The sequence below is a fragment of the Ixodes scapularis genome, unplaced genomic scaffold (assembly GCF_016920785.2).
Source record: "Ixodes scapularis isolate PalLabHiFi unplaced genomic scaffold, ASM1692078v2 PGA_scaffold9__187_contigs__length_104089568, whole genome shotgun sequence".
In the NCBI taxonomy this organism is placed as follows: Eukaryota; Metazoa; Arthropoda; class Arachnida; order Ixodida; family Ixodidae; genus Ixodes; species Ixodes scapularis.
This window is the reverse complement of record NW_024609884.1, coordinates 61,055,113-61,071,492: the sequence shown is the minus strand read 5'-3', so window position 1 is coordinate 61,071,492 and position 16,380 is coordinate 61,055,113. Positions and strand designations below refer to the sequence as shown.

Genomic DNA, 16,380 nt, shown 5'->3' with positions numbered 1-16,380 from the left:
AAAATGTTGATGAGGAATTTTTTTTTTCTTTCTAAGAAACATTGCAAGTTAACGGAATGTATCAGAGCAAACCACATTTTTTAGTCTTCTTTTCTCAGGGGGATAACTGGTGTGAAAGAGAACTTCTCTACCAGTCGGACATTTTCAACATACTTTTAGCGTTGCAGTCTTGTCGAAACAATTTTCTTAGGGGGATAAAGGTATCTACTGTAGGGGAATCTAGCCATAAATCTGGCTTGGTCTGGCAACTGGAACACTCTCCAAAATGGCTACCGACTAACCAATAAACGCTAGTACGTTGTTGTTTTAGTCCAAGGGAATCCTTCCCTTATTTCTACACCTCCCTCGTTACAGTATGTACAGGACATGAAGCGCAAACCAAAGAAGCAGCGGTGCACCGTCATTGGCGGCGCTTCTTCCGGCACCCCGAATCGACGTACGACCCTTCGTTTCAAGTGGACGCTTCCCGCATGAATAGCTGGCCTCGTTTTGGGGATACGCTGGTTTTCCTTCCTTGCACTCTCAGAAAAAAAGGGTATACTCTTACACCCCTTGTTCCATATAAAACACCCCTAAACTTCAGTTCGACGCACAGTGCACTCATTTCGAACTGACGGTACCAACTTTCACGAGCGGCTTGGTAGCCGCGTGGTGGCTTTAAAATCGCTAACGTACTACGTGCTACTAACTACAAAAAAAAAAAATAAATAAATAAAAAAAAAAACATTTTTTTATTGTAAAACCTCGGTGTCTTTTTTTTATTGGATAGGTATTTTAGCTGTTTAATAAGTTATATCGCACCGTTATCAAGCCCCTCGTAAAAGCTGCGGCCGTCATTTCGATGTCAGTGCGCTGTGCGTCGAACAAGTTTTGAAGTGTGTTATTTGGGACCAAAAGGGTGTAAGACTACACCCTTTTATCTGAGAGTGATTCTATCGTTATTTCTTGTGTGGCAAAGAGCTGTGTTGTTTGAAAAATGTGTGGATTTCTCAAGCCGGTCGTGGTTTCGATGGAGTCAACTTTCCGAAGGTAGTGGTGCGGTCGAGATGGAGATGACCAACGATGACAACACCCCGGAAATTGCAGGAAAAAAAAAGTTGTTCGGTTCCGCTGAGCACGTTGCGACAGGGCATACATTTTGTGACCAGTATGACTACGTTCGTTTACAAAGGCCAATCATATACGGGAGAAGAAATACTTACGTTAAAAGCATAAATCGTCAACCCTTCTGGGTTCCAGAACCGAATCTCCCTGAAGGCTCTCACGCTTCTTCATTTATAGGCGCGTGAGGGATCCCACTTTCTCTCTAACCACCGCACACTCAGGCCCCGAGCTTACAGAGGTTATTACGTACACACCCCAGTCCACAGCACTGAGCACTCGCGGCCTACATGATCAGACACAGCACATCCTGAGTGCGGACGTTAACAAGCTCCGGTGCTTTATGGCCAGGTGCGCTCGAGTGTCCTATCTATACCAAGGTAAAATACTTACATGCCCAAACCTAGGTGCATTTAGAGTGCGTACGTGAGCGGGCACCAATGCTACAGTTCCTAATGGCAGACTGAGCTCAAGTATAAGATTCTATGTGGACCAAAAGTGCAAAAGAAAATAAACAACAGCCGACTACGTCATGCACGGCTAGTAATACAATACAGAGATCGCAGTAATGACATTACTAGTAATGAAATTACAATAATTAAATAATTTTTGTGCTAATGCGTAATGTAATGGATTACCTTTCTAAGTTGGTAATTTAGTAATGTAATGAATTACTTTCAGGCAACAATTTCGAGAAAATTACGCATTATTTTTTAAACTACTTATGTCCCAAATGAGAAAGTTCGTTTAAAAGCATTAAAAAAGAAGAAAAGTATTTTGTATGGTCAAATGTGAAAGAGACATGAGGCCAAATAAATGATGGCCATCTGAGCGCAAGCCTCCTACGAAGAACTCGATAAACGCACGAAGGCGGGCTCTAAAGGCCACGGCTCACGAACTCCAGGCAAGACAGATTCACGGCGTCACGTCATCACGACGATACTATACTTCGTTCATCCCTAAGCTGACAGTCCGGTAGGAGCTACCAGCTCACCAGAACCAATCAACCACCTCCCTTTGATCACCTGACCCGTCCCTTTCTCTGCGCGTCGGTATGAACGAGAGCGTGGTTACGTGGCGAAAAACAGATCTGTGACTGTTCCAACGAGCGCGTAACTTCAACCGCACTGTCAGCTTAGGGATGAACGGCTTGTACACGAACTCAGCTCTGTTACATCAGGGCGCGGTGGTGGCGCGTCGGGCGCACTTCCGGTCTGGGGCTTAGGGCGGAAGTCGTCATGCAGGACGTGCATTCCTGCGTTGTTTTGAAAGAAACCAGACAAAAACCTGCCTTCTCGTCAAAACGCCGCAACTGGGGCTGTACCAAAAGAGTCGGGAAAGGTTTGAAGGTCAGTTTTCATGTGCTCGGTTCGACCGATAACGTGGATAGGTGCCGCGAAAAAGGAAAACCAGACGCCGTCGGACCCCGATTGGTTGGGCGGGAAGCACCCTGGGTTTAATACACGGATACTTCTGGTCGTCAGATTTATTTGTTTTGTTCCAACACGAACACGGGAAAACTGCCAAGTTATACGGACCACCTGCAGACTACGCTCAGTGCGTCATCAAGTTCAAGCGGTCGAGTGATCGTTCGAGCTGTTGTCTGCTCTTTCAAACGACAGCGGCCCGTAAACCAAACGTTGGCCCGGTAATTTCGATAAAAAGTAAGTGAAGGCCTCAAAAGACTTTCAAGTTTGAAGGTTGGTTGGGTAAGCAGGCTCGGTGTAAACAGTAGACACAATGAGATGTTGATCATTGTTACCAGTATCTCCGACTTGTTACCAGTATCTCCGACTTGGTCCGATTCTGCTTGCAATTTTCAGTATCGACGTCGACCATCTCAGCTACGGTTCACGTTTTTGCAGCCCGAGCGACGTTATGACTGAAAATAGCGAGCAGAATCTCAGTGTGCGAATCAGGCTTTAGAGTCCATTCTGCGGCGTCCACGCGGAATGAATCGCCGCATGTCACATTATTCACGCGAAGTTTTGCGATGTAACGAGCCTCGTTAATTTTGCCGAGGCCGCTCAAGTAGTCAGACATTGCCAGGGAAACGTAGGATCAACAATTCCAACGCGAAAAAGAGCACGGGGACTCACACCGACGCCGACAACATCTCATTTCAATGGTTTGTTTATGGGCGACGGCGAGCTTCTTGTCCACACTCCATCGCGCATGCGCGGCGCCGGTGGCGTCTGCTAGGGGCGCTCCGGTTTGTTTGTAAACACGAGTTGGTCTACAGGCTACAAGGCGAAGGGCACATCAGCAGTGAAGTCAACCCATTTTAATACCTGAGAGGATAGTACAAACAGATTCCCACCCTTCTTGCTCTTTCGTCAAGCAAGGTCGAACCGTAAGCTTCGCCCATTGAGAACAACAAACGAACGGGATAAATAGTTAATCCCAAATGCCTTGTCGAAAACCCCGGAACAGTTTCGTGTGTATTCATGGCCTTGTTGAGTAAAGAAGCTTTCTGTAGTCAGAAAAGCCGCGAATCGAGCAAAACAGGTGCCGCTCGCGGTATGCCTCGCTGCCTTCCCTTGGGAAGTTTATTCAGGAATTAGTCTACGAGCAGATATCGCCACCCGTTTGTTGGGAAAGTACACATTTTAGGGAACTCGAGCGCGCCATCCCTTTCCTCGACTGGAGACGTTTCTGCAAATATCCAACCCCTTGTGTGACAATGCGCAATAACTTGGGATCTTCAAATATTTGGGAACAATACTCATTGAGAGGAGTGACCGGGAATATGTCAAGAAGTGCTCTTGGGAGAATAGGATTCGATTGCACCCCCGGCGGATAAAAAACGTTTCACGTCGCGTGAAACGTTAACACGTGAACTCTTTACTCCTTGTAAAAATGAGCTTCCATGGCCCGACTTAACATAATGAACCGCACTATAAATTGTCCTAAATCAGGAAGACGGAAACGTATCACCCTTTAACTAAGGACCTTCACCGTTGAATGAACAGCGAAGCCGGTGAGTCGGCTGTCTGTGAGTCACATCTAAAGAAGAGCTCTATCCATAATGTTTAACACTTACGTCGTGTGCGCCAGAAAAACGACTGTTTGTATGGTTAACTTTGAGGCGCATAAGGCTGTTGCGGTGTAAACAGAAAGATCAGAGTTTCGGTACATATACTGTAAATAAAATTAGCACGAATTACGGCCTCAAGGTATTGAAAAGTAATCTCAAAGTAATTTAATTACGTTTGGAAAGTAACTGTAGTGTAATATCATTACTTTTAGTCTGTAGTAATTTGTAATGTAATTTAATTAAAAATTGGTAGTAATTAGTAATGTAATTTAATTACTTTTAAAAGTAATTTTGCCATATCTGATACAATACTCCGCGAGAAACGTAACACAGCACCCCGCGAGAAATGTCCATGTTTAAGACCCGTTGACGAGAGCTCGATCGCTTCAAAAGAAAGCCGACTAGAATAAAATGTGTACTCGGCGCCCTCCGGCAGAGAAGCGTGCCCAAAAAGCACAGCAAAAAAAAAAAAAAAAAAAAAAAAATTAACAGATGGTTTTGGAGCGACTGCGTGTCGGACGCAGTTTCTCGTCGCAAAGTGATGCTTTTCTGTTTTTATAGAACTCAAATAAACTCCACGCGTGTTACCTTTTGTCGTAAGGTAAGTATACACTTTATTAGTTCAGTATACTCATCTGGAAGAGACAACGGGGATCAAAACGTAGAGACGGGCGATCATGTTAGCTATGCGATCACGCTAAAAGCTTCCAAGATCACGACCCTTGATTTCCCGTGCGTCCTACTTGCTGTGTAGGGATGCAGTGCACACCAAAGAAGCCGCGGTGCCGTTGGCGGTGGTGATTCACCTATGCCGCGAAAAGACTGAGCGTGCACGCCTGCCTCGTCCTGCAGCAAGTGAATGTTTATCGATCCGTGAGCGACGCCGTTGCTACAAACAGGAAGGACCGGAAGAACGCACCGCGCAACGCAACTTCCGGCAAACACTGATTGGCTCGCGTCAGGCGAAACGCATGGCTTGGGCCCCAAAAATTGTGTCCCGGACCGATTCAGGTTTTCCGGCAGCGACGAGCAGATTTCTTCACCGGGCTCCAAAATCCGCTCCTCGCCGACATCCGCCCGTAAATTCGCAAGTGTACAAACACCATCACAGCACGGGCCCTCGTGATTCGCCCTGTCCTATAGCCTCTCGCAAGAGCAAGGTGGCTGGAGTTTCCGCCGCGTAACATTGACTTTGTTATTTATCACAATAAGATAAGATAATCTTGCTGCGATAATGCACAAAGAGTTAATTGCGTCAGAAGCCAGCTAGTACTATCAGGTTCGAATGAAGTGCAAAGAGCGGAGCGCGTGGCCGTCGACAAATGCTGCGCCTCCTGAAAGCCTCTGGCAACTGATAAAACGGATAAAACTGAGGGTTGGAGAGTAGGGCACTGCGAAGGTGTGCGCCCTACTCCGATGTGTTTGACCCTTGCCCAGCACAACCCAAGCTTCGACGCTGCCATGCCTCTGCTCGTGCGGGAAAGACCGTGCAATTACAAGCTTGTCAAAGCTATGATCACGCGCACGCTGCACGAGCTTGCACGCATATGGGGCACCAGTCGGGGCACCATGCTTGCAAGCTCGCCGCTCGCAGCAGGAGCAGGCTGCTTGCGCGCGCGCATCCGCGGAGCATGACCGCAGCGTCATGCTCTCTCCTATATTTTGCGCAGTACTCTTTTTTTTTAATACGCGTTGTGATTTTTTTTTATCAGTATAGCAGAAACTGTTCGACATTCGAGACAGAAGAACAAGAGGGAACCTACAGGATGGCTGCTGACGCCTAAGTGAAGTCAATTACTCGGCAAACCTTTATATATCAGCTCCCAGCGCTCCCCTTGTTTCCTCTCTAGTTCTTGTGTCTCCTGTGGTGCTGGGACTACCAAAATGCAGGTCCTCCAACTCGTGGATTCACCGAACCTTTTAACGAAATTCGGTAACTTTATCATTGACACGCCACATTTTGCAGGCAGCCAGGATCTCGTTCACTGCGCTCAATAAATGATATACCACTTGTGTGTACGAAGTGTGAAATAGAAGTTAAAGCAGTTCGTTTGTGCACGAAAGACCTGTGGAGCTTGATTGACATCAGTTATCAGAACCACGCAGATGTACTCATGAAGGACCGAGAGCTCATGGCTCCTGCAAAATAGTGAAACAGCGTGGACGTGGAATGACATGTGTACTGCCAGGGAGCTTCTGTGCAAAAATAAATAAGGAACAAAGGGGAACACGAATGTTGGAACCAACAAATTCATCAATCACAATGCGCAAAAAAAACAACAAAAAAACACATTGAGAGCCCTCTCACCCCGTAAAAAGGGAAGCCCAGCGAAGCTGGCGCTCTGATAGAGACAATAACGTGTTATTATAGCGCGGCTACGCCAATCACGGCGCAGGCTCTAGTGCGCCGCTCAGGTGGCCGCCGAAGAGCGCGCGGCATTGCGTAATGTCAGGGGGGAGAGAGACGCCGCGCGTGGCGAGGAGTATCAACACGTCCTAGACAGCTTCAAAGCCTGCGCGTTACGTCCCATGACGTCACGTCCGGGGGTCCCGCACGGGCGCTGATTGAATGCGAGTGCCGCGTCAGCGTTCGCGTGGGACTGTGATAGAAAACGAGCCCCACGGGCGAACGCTGGCGCAGCATTCGCATCCAATCAGCGCCCGTACCGGACCTCCGGACGTGACGTCATGTGACGTAACGCGCAGGCTTTGCTGTCCTAGGAGGTGTTGGGAATATACACGACTCAGAAAAGAGGCGACAACGGTAGAGAGAAGTATGAAGTGTGGCATACATCTTTGCGTTCGAAAATTGTTGGTCTACGCTCAGTCTGTCACCGGAAACGGACGATCCGCCCGAACCTAGCCTTAGACAGCATAGCTGTAAAAAAAAAAAAGGAGAGAGCATGACGCTGCGGTCATGTTCCACTGACGCGGTTCCGAAGAGCGCGCGCAAGCATGCTTGCTTCTGCTGCGAGTGGCTAGCTTCGTCGTGTAGCAGTGACGGAACCTCCAGCGCACCACCGGCGCAGCGTCGAAGCTTGGGTTGTGCTAAGCGAGGGTCAAACAGAGAGGAGGAGGACGCACAGCTTTGCTCCGTCCTTCTTCCCACCCCGCAGTTTTATCAGTTTCCAATGGCCTCCATGAGGCGCAGCATGTGTCGACGGCCATGCGCTCCGCTGCTCGCATTTCATTCGAACCCGAAAGGACAGCAAAAATAGTACATAGATATTCTTATCACGTCTGTTTCCACGCACATGCTAAGATAAGCTTATCACCGTAACAACAACCCCCCCCCCCCCTATTCCCTATAGGGTATTCTATAAGGCATTCCAGAGGAACCCAGTGAAACCTGGGCCAGATCTGATGAAATAATAACTTGCTTTGTCAAAGACCACTTGGATCTATAGGCAGGTGAAATTGAAAGAGCCCACCAGGCAGGTAGAAGGAACGCAAACTTCCCCCGCCCCATCAATGTAAAATTTCTTAGCTTCAAAAGTATAAGCAAACGATTCTAGAAAACGCACACAAGTTGAAAAACCTAGCATTTCCTAAGGTATGGACTGAGGAAGATCACTCGCCACTGATACGTGAAGCTCGCAGAAAGCTTTGGGACTACGCAAAAACGCATCGTGGTCCATCACGCGTGCGTATAGTGTTTGATAAACTTTTTATGGATGACAAGGTGTTTTTGTACGATACCGAAACAGACACCGTTGTTGAATCGCAACGGACCATTCCAAGCCAATATACAAACTGACTAAAAATGAAAAAAGAGTACGTCTCCTGATTTGTCCTCTTTTCTCGCCAACTTTTGGAGCATACTATCTAAACAACACGCTCTCGCTGATACAATTGCAATGTGCAACCCCGACGTCGTGTCAGGAACGGAGACTTGGCTTTCTGATAATATACTGAATAATGGGGTAGAACTCAAACCAGACTTTGCGATTTTTAGAAAAGATAGGATAGAGCCACGTGGTGGTGGAGTCCTTATTGCTGTCAAAAGAGAGTTGCCTGCTGTTCCCATTCTAATGGATGACAACATTGAAATAATCTGAGTGCGTGTAAAGGTTGTTTCCTCGTTCATTTTAGTAGGTGCTTGCTATCGACCACCGAACTCTTCGTCTGATTTTGTTGATCACCTCTATACCTCTATTCGCGACTCCAACTAACTATAGGTGGCGCCACTCATTTTTCAAAATGGCGGTTATAGTGAGGGTCGGAGATGCGTGCCGCTGCTGAGCCTGTCTAATGTGCTGGCTTCACTGAGCCACACAAATTATTTCTGGTAATACGAGGAAGCTAGGGTGTTATGAGTGCAAGTCACCTCTTTACCCTGAAAACAAGAATGGTGTTTAGCGTAATATTTACGCAAGGATGCGCGTTTTAATTTTGGAGCGAAACCGAAACCAACCTCTATTTTGGATTTATTTTCTCGTTAGAGGTCTTAATTTCGGATTATTTCGTAACTCAAGATGTGGCTCACATCGTAATTATTTAGTTAGACAAGTTGTTCGCGGAAACTTTATTTTGTGACACACATGTTCGATCCAGGCTGATATTTGTAGTTGTTGAAAAAATCAGTGCTGATATTTGCGCGTTCTTGCTGCCTTTTCTCGCTCAGATAATTGTCATGAAAACTAATGAACTGCGGGCCTTTTAATGGGTTTTGGGTATTTAGATGATTAATTGGTTTAACATTATTGCCACCACAAGAATAAGAGAATAAATCCAATTTTTACGATATGTCCACAAAACGTATAAATTAATAAACGTTGTTCTCAGTGCAACAACCCAAAGACGGAATCCGAATCAGACAGCTGAAGTGTGTGTGTGTGTTTTATTGCAACGCATGACGCATAGGACTTTATATTACATCCAGTGTTTGAAAGTTTGTCTATCTTGATAACGATGTCAAGAGTTTTTTTATATGCTAAAAAAATTATACCTTTCTGGAAAGTCTATTGTGGTTAAATGGCGTATTTTCGTGATCTTGGCCTTAATTGGGGGCATACATTGCCGCGATTTGTATTAATAATAATAATATTAAAATTCATATATTTTATTAAGTAATTTCTAAGCATTAATATAATTTGTTGCTTATGACCTAATTTCAAACGCGCGAACAAATATGACAATCAAAAGTGTACTAATTCTGATCACTGGTGCCAATTGCAGCATTTTTACTTACCAAGCAATAAAATAAAAATAGTCTAAAATCAATTAAAATATTCTAGCTAATGTGAGAAATCCACGTAAAATTACATTAATTGTGGGTAAAGTATACTTTGCTACCAAAGTCGCGACTTTTGACAATCGGCAAAACCTCCAAAGTCCCCGTCAACATCCCAGACCGTATGCCTAAAAGTAAAAAAAGAAAAATATCAGTGTGTCGAACCGAACAAAATACGGGTTCGGTTACGGTTCAGGTTTAGGTAAATTTATTTTGTTCCGGTTCAGTTCCGGTGCGATTAATTCGATCCGCGAACCGGTTCGGAAATTATAAATGACAAATTGCAACATCAAAATAAATTACAAATGAAACATCTGAAATCAGCACATACGAAACGGGATACATCGAGTTTCCGGTACGAAAAAATACGGCATGTAAATCTTGACACTTCATAGCTCGATATACTCTGACCGGTGGTTGGGGCAGCGAAGAGCAGATATAATTCATTAATGCTCATTTCAACTGTAAATAAAATTTCTTTCTCTCCCTCAAACATTATCAAACTCCACAGCCTTTTCTTTTCTCATTCCGATGGAAGCAAGCTTCAAGAACTCGCGCGTTCTAGAAACGTGTTATGAAATGAGTACACAGCAGCATTTAGGATTTACGGGATTGTAGAAAAATAAAATCCCGTGACGCGATTTTTTTTTTTTTTTTTGCACAGCCTTCCAATTCTCTTTCTTCCGTGCAAGCCGCGACCAGCGCAATACTGGTTCCTATGTCAAGATTCATGGATGCAGCGTTTATATTCCTAAGACTGAGTGGAGAAGAAAAATATGTAAGCGAGGTGTGTGTCAGTTTACGGCACTTAAAAAAACAAATGGCATTGATAGCCCATTCATTGTCAACAGCGCGAGGCCGAACCGTTTTGACATGAGCCGGTAACCGTTATTTTTTTTCCCGTTCAGTTCCGGTTCGGGTTCATCGCGATAACAATATAACGGTTCGGGTTCGGGTTCAGTTCCGGAAAAAATACCGGTTCGGTTCCAATTTTCGGTTCGGTTTGGTTCCGGTTCGACACCCTGAAAAATATATATATATTTTTAATTTTTTCATAACATTTAGTTACTTTCATTTTTACGCTCCGTCGTTTTGCCAATCTCAGCCTTTCCAGTTGGAAGGAACGCCTACCTGCTTGCACGTCTACTCACTGCAGCATGTTTCGTTGGCGTCGGAAGCCGGTGAAACAGTAGTAAGTTTTAGTATTGCGTATACGAGCGAACGCAAGCGCTACGTGTTCGCGTCAGCTTTGCTTGTTCCACACTGCGCGTGCGCGGAGCCCAAAATTGCGGTCTTGGATGGCGCATGGCGATGAGGCGCACGCACAATATGGGGCACGCAACTCTAACGCAAACGCACACCACTTGCATTGGATTCTATGCGCATTGTATGCGCAATACTAAAACACTCCAGTAAGGTATAATCCCACACCGCCAGCAGCACTACGTTGGGACAGTGAAGAGTGTTGTTTGCATTCGGAAATGGCATTTCGCGAGCCGTGATCGCGAGCAGTTCCGCCGTGCCCGCTGAGCGGGAGAATCGGGGGACCCTCACTAGACCGCTTCCCGTTTTCGCCGCGGGAGGGCGAGCGTCGAGCGGGAGACGCGAATTGGAAATGTTACCTCTCGTTATCCAAGCTTGCCTGTTTTTCTTGGAGGTGACTAACTTTCCCGAGATCGAATGGACCACTGTTAATGTATCTGACGAATGTCGCAACAATTTGCTGACGTCCGCCTTTCTAAACATCTCGCAATCATTTTGCCTGACCCAAGTACTACTTAAACCCACTCGGGACGATGCAATTTTAGATTTATTGTTCACTTCTGTGCTAGAATATTTAAAAAAAGGTCACGTGTCTTGAGAAGATCAGTGACCACGTGGCTGTCCTGATTAACTTCAGTATATCTATACGAAATACTCCCTTACAGTCCAAGGAAATTCACGACTTCTCCAAGGCAAACATTGATGGTATAAACAGTGTTCTAGAAACTTTTATGGCCGAATTTAACTGCGATTTCTTTTCTGGGTCAGTAGAAGAGAATTGGCAAAGGTAAAAAAATAAGTTTAAAGACATACTTGCTACATTTGTTCCAAAAATTACTATACCTGATGCACCAGAAAATCCGTGGTTCACGAAATCCCTGAAAAAAAAAATGCTGAACACTAAAAGACGCCTCTTCAAAAAAGGCACAATCTCGGAATACTGACGAATTATGGTCTCAGTACGATACTCAGGCAAAGCTGTGCTAACATGAAACCATGGTTGCAAAATCCAACTTTTACGGCAATGGTCTAAAAAACTTAATGCAAAAAAAAATCCCAAAACATTTTGGAAAATAATTAGCCCACCTAAAGACACAATTCCTCATTTTTTTTAGACCAGCATGGAAATGTAATCTCACCAACGGAGTGTGCAAGCAAATTTAATGAGTACTTCGGAGATGTTTTTACCGAAGAGTCTTGCCCGCTGCCCCAGTGTGATCTTGTACAGAACCATTCTTTATTATCGAAGATTAAAATCGACCCGGATGGTATTAACAATATAATACAAAACCTGCCCCTCCAGTCTTCTCCTGGTGTCGACGGCATCAGTTCCAAGCTACTAAAACTAACACAGCCATATGCCGGGCTTCTTCTTGCACAGCTCAGTGTTGGACAAAATACTCGATAAAAGTATTTAAGTTAAGTTACTAAATACCTGCGTCACAAAGTATTTAAAATACTACTCAAGTTACTTTCACTGTAAAGTATCTTGAGTAGAGTACAAATACATAGAAATGTATTTCAGTTACTTTTGAAGATACTTCCGCATTGCTTAATTTGTATTGACGTCGTTGACAACGACAATTCTGCAGCTACGCAAATCTGGGTTACCAAAATGGTTTATTAGACGCAACAACACAAAACGAAAAAAAAAAAGTATCGTAGGGCTATTTTATGCAGTCTGACTATAAAGAGCAAAATATTGTCACGAATGATAAATGATGAGGCGGCGAATAACTGAAGAAACTAAACGTTTAATGGAACGAACGTGTTCCCAAAACAAAAGAGAGAAAGGCTAGCGTCTCAGGCGTCGATGTCGGCGAAACAGCAGGATCGACCGCTGAGGTGAGACTGACTCCGGTCCGCCACTCGGAGCACCTTCTGTACCCGCGTGGGTTTCTGGAACATTCGGCGTAGAAAGTTCGGCGCGTAGAATATTCGTAACTCGATCAGACGACAAAATTCTCGAACTTACCGGAATGTCAAGTTGAAGAAAGAAATAAAAGAGAAGTCCGCTTTCTGGTATCGAACCCGGAGACTCCGCGCGAGAGCCAAGCGCGGTAACCATCCTGCCACGCGCTCGCTGGGCAGCGCACGTGGCAATATCACTGATAGATGTTACACAACATTTCTGGGACAACAAGAAAGAGGTCGCTTTAGCTATTGGGGAGGAGATCAGACCGTGGCGCCCCAAGCGGTTAACTTTAGAACTAGATGGATGGGGACAACAAATACAATGGCTCAGCGCTCGGCTGACTTAACCGAACGCGGCGTCAGCGTTCGGCTGGAGTTCGTGTTCTCCGGTGAGGGGGAGGAGGGGCTCTTTTGTTACCACTCCGGCCTGCATGAACAATGCAGCATGCACCCTGCCCAGGTCAGCACAAAAGCCCAAGTAGGTCAAGTTCACATCCTCTGACGACTGCTTTCGGGGGAGATCCGGCACTTAACGTCACTTCACTAATTGTTGGTATTTTTTCATTACACTATGCCCCGCGCTCTATTAAAAAAGATGACACGAACAGGCCCACAAGGCCTGTGGGCATGTGCAGAGGCATTGTTTTGGGTAAACACCGAGGTGTGGGGGTGACAAGCGGGTCAGAGCGCTTCGCCAATAGTGACATCGCTGAATATCACATCTTGCGGCGCACCTTAGACACATCGTTTAATTACAATACATATTCCCTATACGAAGAGTTCACTATAAACGACCTTGGGACGCAGATATGAGTGAATAGATGACAAAGAGAACCCACATAATAGCCACGGCAGTGGTCGCACCTTCTTCAAGTAGGTTGCGTTCAGAAAAGCACTCAACGTTGGGGGACACTTTGTTGGCATTTTGAGAGGTCACCCAGCTCCTAGTTCGTTTCCTGTACTGTTCTCTGCTTATCAATGTTCGCTCACAGACAATGTTAGAGAGAGCAATAAGTGCGGACTGACAACAAAAAACAAAAAACAACCTCGACGTTTTGCCTTAGCGGGGTCAAATATACCAAAAGCAAAACAAAAATGTCTACTTTATTGTGTGTGTCCACTTCTCATTCCCTTCTATTTGTTATATCTTTACACTTAAGTCTGCATCAGTCTTGGGTAGTAACGCGTTACAAGTAACGCGTTACTGTAATTTTGTTACTTTTTTGGTAACTTGTAACTGTAACGAGTTACTTTTTAAAAATGTAACTTGTAACTGTAGTTCTGTTACTTTTTTCTGAGGTAACGATGAAAGTAACGACGTTACTTTTGTCGTTACTTTCCAGTGTTTTATGAATACTATATCAATGAACGAGTGCAATTTAGCCATTCCTTGCACTTTCCAAATAGTCTATTCCGACATTTCGAGTGTCAAGTTGGTCTTGCACAAAGTTGTGAATACGTTCTTTCTCGCGAGTCACGACCCGAACATAGCCACGTATACATTTAATGAAAAAATATCTAGTTATCTTTACGCACGCGCTTGTACTTTGTGACTCAACACTTACATCTTAGTGTCTTGAAGCACTACTGATGTTGTGGTTTTTCTTTTTTCTCTGCAAACGTATTTTAATCGGGGGAATCAACTGTGAAACAACAATACACGGGAAGGATACTGTGCATGTCTCGTATTTTGATTAGCGCCACTACTCCGTACTGCGCATGTTTCGTATTTTGATTTGCGCCACTACTCTGGCATGGAAACTTTCAAACACTAACTTCGAGAGGCAACTGCTGCTAAGTTACAATATAAAGTAAAAAGCGTACTTTTTAATTTTATGCAATAAAACGTTGTGAGGGGCGTTTTCTGATTTTTTTTAAATTTTTTGTGTTATAGAAAAGTAACTGAAAAGTAACGTCGTTACTTTTTAAAAGTAACTGTAACTGTAACGAGTTACTTTTTTGTTGCGGTAACTGTAACGGTAACTTCGCTACTTTTTACAAAAAGTAACTGTAACTGTAACGAATTACTTTTTAAAAGTAACTTACCCATGACTGGTCTGCATCGTTCTCGCAGGTCGTTTCCCGGTCTGCTTGCGCCTCAGGGTGGCATCTTTACCTCCGTAAAACCACACCTTTGGTTTGAGGATTTTTTTTTTTTTTTTTTTGGGGGGGGGGGGGGGGGGGGAACTTTATAGAAACAAAAGGCGCCTTTGGGAAGGCCAAGGGGAGAACCTTCGTTATGCGAACTTAGGGCCGAAACATGAGTCATAGTCGGCAAAAAAAGCGATATTTTCACGAGCTCAGTTAAAGCCACCGTAGCTAATCGGAGCTAGCAACAGGATTTGGTTGCTCAAAAGAATTTTCACGTTTGCCCGTGCCACGCCCACCTCACTTCATACCGAAAAGCTCGGAAAATGGCGGAATGTCAAAAATGTATTTAAGATAATGAGTACAAGATACTCAGAATTGTAATTAAAATAGAGTATTAAATACTCTCCATCAAAGGTATTTGCAAGATACCAAGATACTCCAAAAAGTATTTAAGATACAGTATCTTGAGTAGAGTATTCGAGATAGGCACAGGTCTGGCACAGCTTTATCAACAATCCGTAGACCAGAGCATTAACCGCATGACTGGAAACATGCAATCGTCACTCCAGTTTACAAATCTGGTAGTAAATCGTTGTTTTGTAATTATCGGTCGATATCTCTCACCAGTGTCCCACGCAAGATTCTTGAGCATGTTTTGTACACCCATATAATGATGTTTCTTGTAGACAATGATTTCCTTTTCATAAATCAGAATGGCTTTAGGAAGAACCGGTCTTGCGAAACCCAACTTTTTTTAATTATTAGCCGATCTGCACACAAACATACATTCGCGAGTTCAGACGGACACTATTTTTATTGATTTTTCTAAGGCGCTTGACCTTGTGCCACCATAAACGCCTACTTAAAAAACTTGAGTCTCTTAATATTGATGGTTCTTTAATTAACTGGATTCGGGAATTTTTTACCACCAGAACACAGGCAGTTTCTTTTCATTGTAATGTTTGTTCTAGTATTAATGTGAAGTCTGGAGTTCCTAAGGGATCAGTTTCGGGCCCCTTGTTATTCCTTATCTATATTAATGATATTGCCACTAGCATTTCCTCCACAGTCAGACTTTTTGCAGACGACTGCGTAATTTATGGAACTATCAAAAACCAGACCGACTGTCTCACACTACAGCATGACTTAGACGCCCTCTCTTTGTAGTGTGATCGCTGGCAAATGAGCATCAATACCTCAATATCTAAATTCATGAGTTTCTCCACAAAAAAATCCACTGTAAGTTTCAACTACTCAATAGGTCATCTATCAATCGAGAAAGTAAATAACTACAAATATCTAGGACTTATTTTGAGCGAGAACCTACACTGGCAGGACCACGTAAATTATGTGGCTAGCAAGGCTAGTAGGTCATTAGGTTTTCTAAGACGAAATTTATATCTCCGGACGTTCGTTTACTCGCTTACAGATCATATGTTCGGTCTCAATTAGAGTATGCTTCTATCATATGGAATCCCTTCTCAAGACTACCTAATTCAACAAATAGAGTCAATTCAAAACAGGCCAAGCAGATTTATTTACAAAGATTATTCTCGACACACAAGCGTATCTCAGCTGAGAGAAAAAGCAGATTTGCCACTCCTCTCTATCAGAAGAAAACTTTCTAGGCTAACCTTCATCCATAACATCTATTATAATAACCCACTCCTCAAGCTTGAACTATTCAAGCCGCCACACCGTATTTTTCCTCGATTTGATCATCAGCATAAGATACTATTAC

General features: G+C 44.2%; 1 protein-coding gene across 1 annotated transcript in view; it reads right to left on the bottom strand.

Moving 5' to 3' along the window:
- LOC8026290 overlaps positions 1-16,380 on the bottom strand; it is a 149,985-nt gene that overhangs the window by 65,010 nt on the left and 68,595 nt on the right. The gene's annotated exons all lie outside the window — the stretch shown is intronic.